The following is a 9,142-nucleotide window of genomic DNA, read 5'->3' as shown; positions in this document are numbered from 1 at the left end:
CACGATCGCAGCTCACTGAAACCTCCGCCTCCTGGATTCAAGCAATTCTCCTACCGCAGCCTCTGGAGTAGTGCTCTAGCAAATGAACTGAACCCAAAGAGTGGGTCACGGGAACCTCAACTTGAAACCTGTTGGTCAGACACTCCAGGAGTCTGGGGTTTCTACTGGTGTCTAAAGCAGGGGCAGTTCTGGGGACTGTGCCCTCAACCTGTGAGAGCTGACACCATCTCAAGGTAGTGCTGGATGTGACTGAGAGGACACCGGCTGGTGTCTGCTGAAGAATGGATTGCTTATCTGTTGATGGGAAGAAATCCCCCACATTTGGTCACAGAAGTTTTCTGTGTTGATTGTTGTTGTGTTGGTGCGAGAACAGAGGAAAAATACGGCTTGAGTTGTGTTTTTCTACACACTCAGTTTCCCACGCCCTCTTTATTCCCGGCCGTTGCTTGTTGCTTATTGCTGAGGTCTCCCGGCCAAAGCTGAAACCCTCTTCACAAACCTTGCCAGAGCCTTTCTGTGGTGTGTCTGTCTGACCCTGACCCATCTGAAGCTTTCTTCAGGATGTTAGGTCCATAATCTCTCTTTGACCATGGTTTTAACTCCCGGTCACCCATTCTAGGGCAGATGGAAAAGTCTTGCTTGGCCTTCTAGCATACTTACATAAATATTCCATAAAAGTAAGAATCATGCCGGGTGCGGTGGCTTACGCCTGTAATCCCAGCTCTCAGGGAGGCCAGAGGCAGGAGGACAGCTTGAACCCAGGAGTTGGAGACCTGCCTGGGCAATATAGCGAGACCCTGTTCTCCACAAAACCGAAGAAAAAAAAAGACAGAAAAAAAAGGTGTAAAAGTAAGAATCACCAAAACTGACTCAAAATGAAAAAAAAAAAAATCACTCAATGAGGTCGATCATCAATGAGGACACTGAAAAGATAACCAATCCTTACCTAACCTCAGGCCTTGATGGTTTTACTGGCAATTTATACCAAATTGTCAATGAACAAATCATTCCACATTACAGAAACTACTCCAGAGAAAAGAAAATGATGGGAAGCTTCCCAAATCATGACCCAGGATTATCACAACCCTGATACTACAACTGGGCAAAAATAGAACACAATTTTTTAAAAACTATAATTCATGAGTAACTTCAATCAAAGAGACATGGCAGCCCAGGATCTGAAGAATCCCTGACTAAAAAGGCATTAAATCCAGCTGGGCGCCGTGACTCACGCCTGTAATCCCAGTACTTTGGGAGACTGAGGTGGGCAGATCGCCTGAGGTCAGGAGTTCAAGACCAGCCTGGCCAACATGGTGAAACCCCCCTCTCTAGTAAAGACACAAAAATTGGCCGGGCATGGTGATGCATGCCTGTAATCCCAGCACTTTGGGAGGCCAAGGTTGGCAAATCACCTGAGTTCGAGACCAGCCTGGTCAACATGGTGAAACCTCGTGTCTACTAAAGATACAAAAATTTAGCTGGGCGTGGTGGCATGTGCCTGTAATCCCAGCTACTAGGGAGGCTGTGGCAGGAGAATTGCTTAAACCGGGGAGGCGGAGGTTGCAGTGAGCCAAGATTGTGCCACTGCACTCCAGCCTGGGTGACAGGGCAAGACTCCATCTCAAAAAAACAAAAACAAAAACAGAAAACAAAAATTAGCCAGGTGTGTTGGCAGGCACCTGTAATCCCAGCTACCGGGGAGGTTGAGGCAGGAAAATCACTTGAACCCAGGAGGCAGAGGTTGCAGTGAGCCGAGATCACGCCACTGCACTCCAGGCTGGGTGATAGAGCAAGACTCAGTCTCAGGAAAAAAAAAAAAGACATGAAATCTGAAGGCCCCAGAGCTGATGGCTTCCCAGAGCTGGGCAGGTCCACACTCCCTCAGCCTCAGGACGAAGTATCCGTGTGTTTGAGTGACAAGGGGCCTCAGAAGCTACATGTGGGAGTCCTGAGACTTCCACTCTGTGCTGCTACACACATTGTCCCATCTGTCCTGTATCTTTTCTTAAAGCCAAGGAAATGCATACTGGGTGAAGACTATCATGTCTCTTTTGATAGTGAATCCAAACCACAAGCCAGTACTCCTTGTCAAACAGAATCATGTTACAACTATATCAGTTGATTAAAAATATAAAAATTGGCTGGATGTGAAGGTGAACACGTGTAATCCCAGCTACTTGGGAGGCTGAGGCAGGAAAATAGCTAGAATCCAGGAGGTGGAGGTTGCAGTGAGCTGAGATCACGCCACTGTACTCCAGCCTGGGCAACAGAGCAAGACTCCATCTCAAAAAATAAAATACAATAAAACAAAACAAAACAAAATAGTATCTTAGAAGATGCAAAGACAGCTTAGAAGCTATCTTAAGAGCTTGAAGCGTGCTGCCATGCCAAAGAAAGCATTCCCAGTTCAACAAAACTCTTAGCGAGCCTTCTTAATCTCATAAAAGGTTTCTAGATAAAAGGTTCGTGTACTACAAATAACACAAAAATGGGCAAAGGATATGCATAGGCAATTTATAGAAGAAATGAAATAAGCAATAAAATATGCAAAATTGGACAGCCTTATTAATACACAGGTAAACACTAGTGGGAATATCAACTGGGAATATCACTTTGGAGAGTGTGGCAGACACTAAAGGTGGGCTCACCCAAATGAATGAAAATAAAATGTAATGCAAATAGTAACCAAAAGAGAGCAGCAGCGGCTATGCTAATATTAGATAAAATATATTTTAACCAGATGTAGTGGCTCATGCCTGTAATCCCAGCTACTCAGGAGGCTGAGGTGGGAGGATTGCTTGAGCCCAGGAGTTCAAGACCAGCCTGGGCAACATAGTGAGACCCTATCTCTTTAAAAAAAAAATTGAGTTTAAATGAAGAAAGGTTATAAGACACGAAGAAATACTTTTTTTTTTTTTTTTTTTTTTTTTTTTTTTTTGACAGAGATTCACTCTTGTTGCCCAGGCTAGAGTGCAATGCCGTGATCCTGGCTCACTGTAACCTCTGCCTCCCAGGTGCAAGTGATTCTCCTGCCTCTGTCTCCCAAATAACGGGGATTACAGGTGTGCACCAGCACGCACAGCTAATTTTTTGTATTTTTAGTAGAGACAAGGTTTCACCATATTGGCCAGGCTGGTCTCAAATTCCCGACCTCAAGTGATCCTCTCGCCTTGGCCTCCCAAAGTGCTTGGATTACAGCTGTGAGCCACTGTGCCCAGCTGGACACTATATATTAATAAAAGTTTTAATGCATCAAGAAGTATAACAGTTATACAAATTTACACACCAAGGCCGGGTGCATTGGCTCATGCCTGTAATCCCAGAACTTTGGGAGGCCAAGGTGAGCTGATCACCTGAGGTCAGGAGTTCGAGACCAGCCTGACCAACATGATGAAACCCCGTCTCTACAAAAAATACAAAATTAGCCGGACATGGTGGTGCATGCCTGTAATCCCAGCTACTCGGAAGGCTGAAGCAGGAGAATCACTTGAACCCAGGAGGTGGAGGTTGCAGTGAGCCAAGATCTCGCCATTGCACTCCAGCCAGGCCGACAGAGCGAGACTGTATCAAAAGAAAAAAAAAAAAAAAAGATTTACACACTTAATAACAGATCATCAAAATATATGAGGCAAAAATTAACAGAATCGAGGGAGAATTAAAGTTCTACAATAATTGGAGACTTCAGTGCTCGATGCTCAATAATGGACAGAACAACCAGATAGAAAAAAAGGAAGGAAATAGGGAACTCAACACAATAAGCCAACCAGATCTAACAGACATATACAGAACACTTCACCCAATGACAGCGGACAGCCACTGTGGAAAACAGCACGGCAGTTCCTCAAAAAACTAAACATAGAATGGCCAGATGACCCAGCAATTCCACTGCCGGGTGTACACTCAAAAACATTGAAAGCAGAGTCTCAAAGAGATATTTGTACACCCACAGAAGCAACCCAGGTTTTCATCAATACGTGAATGGAGAGGCAAAATGTGGTCTACACATACAATGGAGTATTATTCAGCCTAGAAAAGGAAGGAAGTTCTGACCCATGCTACAACATGGATGAACCTTGAGGATATTATGCTGAGTAAAATAAGCCAATCACATAAAGAGAAACACTGAATGATTCCACTTATATGACGCACTTAGAATATTCAGAATGGCCAGCCCAGTGCAGTGGCTCATACCTATAATCCCAGCACTTTGGGAGCCCAGGTGAGCGGATCACCTGAGGTCAGGAGTTTTTTGTTTGTTTGTTTGTTTGTTTGTTTGTTTTGAGACAGGCTGTGTCACCCAGGCTGGAGTGCAGTGGCATGATCTCAGTTCACTGCAGCCTCCACCTCCCGAGCTGAAGCAATTCTCCTGCCTCAGTCTCCCGAGTTGCTGGGATTACAGGGGCCCGCTACCATGCCCGGCTAATTTATTTATTTATTTATTTATTTATTTTATTTTGAGACAGAATCTTGCTCTGTCTCTTAGGCTGGAGTGAAATGGCATGATCTCGGCTCACTGCAACCTCCACCTCCTGGGTTCAAGCAATTCTTCTGCCTCAGCCTCCTGAGTAGCTGAGACTACAAGCGCCCGCCACCACACCCAGCTAATTTTTTTTTTTTGTATTTTTAGTAGAAACAGGGTTTCACCATGTTGGCCAGGATGGTCTTGATCTCCTGACCTCGTGATCTGCCCGCCTCAGCCTCCCGAAGTGCTGGGATTACAGGCATGAGCCACCATGCCTGGACAATTTTTGTATTTTTAGTAGAGACAAGGTTTCACCATGTTGGCCAGGCTGGTCTCAAACTCCTGACCTTATGATGCATCTGCCTTGGCCTCCCAAAGTGCTGACATTACAGGCGTGAGCCACTTTGCCCAGCAGCGTCAGGACTTCAAGATCAGCCTGGCCAACATGCCGAAACCACGTCTCTACTAAAAATACAAAAATAGCCAGGCATGTTGGGATATGCCTGTAATCCCAGCTACTTGGGAGGCTAAGGCACGAAGAATCTCTTGAACCTGGGAGGCAGAGGTTGCAGTGAGCCAAGATCGTGCCACTGCACTCTAGCCTGGGTGACAGAGCGAGACTCCATCTCAAAACAAAAACAAACAAACAAACAAAGAGTATTCAAAATGGTAAAGACAGAAAGTAGAATGGTGGGTGCCAGGGCTGGCAGAAGAGAGAATGGGGAGGAGGGAATGAGAAGTTTGCGTTTAATGGGTGCAGAGTTTCAGTCTTACAAGATAAAAAGAGCCTGCTTGGCGTGGGGGCTCACGTCTGTAATCCCAGCACTTTGGGGAGCCGAGGCAGGTGGATCATTTGAGGTCAGGAGTTCAAGACCAGCCTGGCCAACATGGTGAAAGCCTGTCTCTACTAAAAATACAAAAATTAGCTGGGTGTGGTGACGCCTACCTGTAATACCAGCAACTTGGGAGACTGAAGCAGGAGAATCGCTTGATCCCAGGAGGCCGAAGTCGTGATGAACAGTGATCGTGCCACCAGCACTCCAGCCTGGACGACAGAGCGAGACTCTGTCTCAAAAAAAAGAAAGAAAAAAAAAAAGGAAAAAAAAAGAAAAGAGCCATGGAGAGGGATGGTGGTGGTGGTTGCACAACATTAGAATATGTCTAATGTGTTTAATACCGCTAAACTCTGTACTTAAAATTGTCAAGATGGTAGATTTTATGTTATGTATAAATTACCACAACATTTTTTAAATTGGAAAAAAAGAAAACCAGGAGCAAAAATTTTACCAGAGCAATAAGTAGATGACAGGCACATGAAAAAGACATTCGACATCATTAGCCATTAGAGAAGTGAACATTAAAACCACAATATTACCACGGACCTATCAGACTTATCAATGGCTAAAATAACACAGTGGCAGCGCCAAATGCTGGAGAAACTGGACCATTTATACCTTGCTGGGGAGAATATAAAATAGTACAGCTATTCTCCAATTTAGTTTAGCAGTTTCTTCCTTCCTTCCTTCCTTTCTTCCTTCCTTCCTTCCTTCCTTCTTTTCTTCCTTCCTTCTTTCTTTCCTTCCTTCCTTCTTTCTTGAGATAGTTTCTCGCTCTGTCACCTAGGCTGCAGTGCAGTGGCACGATCTCAGCTCACTGCAACCTCTGCCTCCCGGGTTCAATTCATTCTCCTACCTCAGCTTCCTAAGTAGCTGGGACTACAAGTGCGCACCACCACGCCCAGCTAATTTTTGTATTTTTAGTAGAGACGGGGTTTCATCATGTTGACCAGGATGGTCCCTATCTCTTGACCTCATGATCTGCCCGCCTCAGCCTCCCAACGTGCTGGGATTACAAGAGTGAGCCACCGCGACCGGCCAAGTAGTTTCTTTTTTTTTTTTTTTGAGACGAAGTCTTGCCCTGTCGCCCAAGCTGGAGTGCAGTGGCGCGATCTCTGCTCACTGCAAGCTCCGCCGCCTCCTGGGTTCATGCCATTCTCCTGCCTCAGCCTCCCTAGAAGCTGGGACTACAGGCGCCCGCCACCATGCCCGGCTAATTTTTTTGTATTTTTAGTAGAGACTGGGTTTCACCGTGTTCGCCAGGATGGTCTCGATCTCCTGACCTCATGATCCACCAGCCTCGGCCTCCCCAACTGCTGGGATTACAGGCGTGAGTCACTGTGCCCAGCCAGTAGTTTCTTATAAAACTAAACATGTACTTAACATACAGTTCAGCAATTGCACTCTTGGGCATTTATTCCAGAGAAATGAAAACTTATGTTCACATTTTTAAAAAAACAACAAAAACCTGTGTTCATTGCAGCTTTGTTCACAATAGCCAAAAACAGCAACCAATCTAAACATCCAGTGGGCGAATGGTTCAACCTGCTGTGGTACATCCGTGCCATGAATCGTGCCCTGCAATGGAAACAAACAACCTATGGAAATCAGCAACAATTCAGATGAACCTCAAGGGTATTATGCTGAGTGAAAAACGTCAATGACGAACAATTCCATACATACATTCCATGTATAATCATATACTGATGATTCCATATATAGCAAAAGAAATCATATCAGAAGATCCCATATATATATATTCTAGATATATATTCCATACAATCATATACTAAAGATCCAATATATATAACCTTCTTTTTTATATTTATATTTATTATTTTATTTTATGTTATTTTGAGATGATGTTTCATTCTTGTTGCCCACGTTTGAGTGCAATGGCGCGATCTGGGCTCACAGCAACCTCTGTCTCCCGGGTTCAAGTAATTTTCCTGCCTCAGCCTCCCGAGTAGCTGGGATTACAGGCAAGCCCCAAAACACCTGGCTAATTTTGTATTCTTTTTTAGTAGAGACAGGGTTTCTCCATGTTGGTCAGGATGGTCTCGAACTCCCAACCTTAGGAGATCCCCCCACGTCAGCCTCCCAAAGTTCTGGGATTACAGGTGTGAGCCACCACACCCGGTCTATTTTTTTTTTTTTTTTTTTTTTTGAGATGGAGTCTTGCTCTGTCGCCTAGGTTGGAATACAGTGGTGAGATCTCCACTCACTGCAACATCCACTTCCCGGGTTCCAGCTATTTTCCTGCCTCAGCCTCCCAGGTAGCTGGGACTACAGGTGCGTGCCACCATGCCTGGCTAATTTTTTTTTTTTTTTTTTTTTTTAGTCGTGACAGGGTTTCACCATGTTGGTCAGGCTGGTCTTGATCTCCTGACGTCAAGTGATCCCGCCCACCTCGCCTTCCAAAGTGCTGGTATTACAGGTATGAGCTACCTCAATCAGCCATTTTTAACCTTCTTCAAATAAAATTACACAGGTGGAAAAAGTTTTTCTTTTCTTTTCTTTTCTTTTTTTTTTTTTTGAGACAGGGTCTTACTCTGTCGCCCAGGCTGGTGTGCGGTGATGCAATCATGGCTCAAGTGATCCTCCCCCCTCAACCTCCCTAGTAGCTGGAATTACAGGTGTGCGCCATCACATCTAGCTAATTTGTTTTGTTTTTGTAGAGACGGGGTTTCACCATGTTGGCCAGGCTGGTCTTGAACTTCTGATATCAAGTGATCCGCCCGCCTCGGCCTCCCACAGTGCTGGGATTACTGGTATGAGCTACCACACCTCGCCCGAAAACATTTTCAAAATAATAAAATGGGTTGGGCAAGTGGCTCACGCCTGCAGTTAGAGGCCTGGTAAACCACCCAAGGTCACACAGTAAGGAAGGGGGGATCTCAGAGTTACCTGGCTGCAAAGCTGGTGTCCCTTCCCCACTGTGCCTTAACTGCCGCCTTACAGCTGGGTTTGACGATGCCTCCCTGGTCTAGGGTTATTATTCCATTTTCTTCTACGAAGTGTGTTTCTGATAAACGGAATTGATTATTTTCCACCCATGGTCCTTTGTCCATCTCTTTCTGATGGCAACAGAAAACTTCACCTTCAAGGGCTGCGCCTCTGCCCACCGCCGCACCGTCTGAAGAGTAAGGAGCGCCTCTGGTCGGCCGCTGCATCGTCTGGGCAGTGAGGAGCGCCTCTGCCCCGCCGCGGCACCGCCTGGGAAGTGAGTAACGCCTCTGCCCCGCTGCCCCACCGTCTGGGAAGCGAGGAGAGCCTCTGCCCCGCTGCCCCACCGTCTGGGAAGCGAGGAGCGCCTCTGCCCGGCTGCCCCACCGTCTGGGAAGCGAGGAGCGCCTCTGCCCGGCTGCCCCACGGTCTGGGAAGGGAGGAGCGCCTCTGGGCGGCTGCCCCACCGTCTGGGAAGCGAGGAGCGCCTCTGGGCGGCTGCGGAGCAACCCTCCAGCTGTGAAGTGGCAGCCCTGTGTGTGATCTTTCTGCTCTCCCCAAGTTTTCATTTTCGACAGTAAAATGTACTTTTAAATTAAAAGATTTATATTGGGGAAGGGGGGGGGGAGAGAGAGAGAGAGAGAGAAAGAGAGAGAGAGAGAGAGAAGAAAGGAAAGAAAGAAAGAAAACTTCACCTTCCAAAAACAACCACTAGGAGTCCGCTTTGTGCAGAGGTAGGACAAGCTTCCATGCGGGTAGGGGCGCTGCTGCACCCCCTCCCACCCAGGCATCCTCCTCCCTATCTGCCTTCGGGTGGCAGCCAGAGGAGTTCAGAGCCTCTACAGAGAGCACAACTTCTCCAGCTGGACTGAAGGGGGCCTGCCCCTCCACACCTGTG

The sequence above is a fragment of the Macaca mulatta genome, chromosome 10, assembly GCF_049350105.2.
Source record: "Macaca mulatta isolate MMU2019108-1 chromosome 10, T2T-MMU8v2.0, whole genome shotgun sequence".
NCBI classification, from domain to species: Eukaryota; Metazoa; Chordata; class Mammalia; order Primates; family Cercopithecidae; genus Macaca; species Macaca mulatta.
This window is presented reverse-complemented; position numbering follows the sequence as displayed.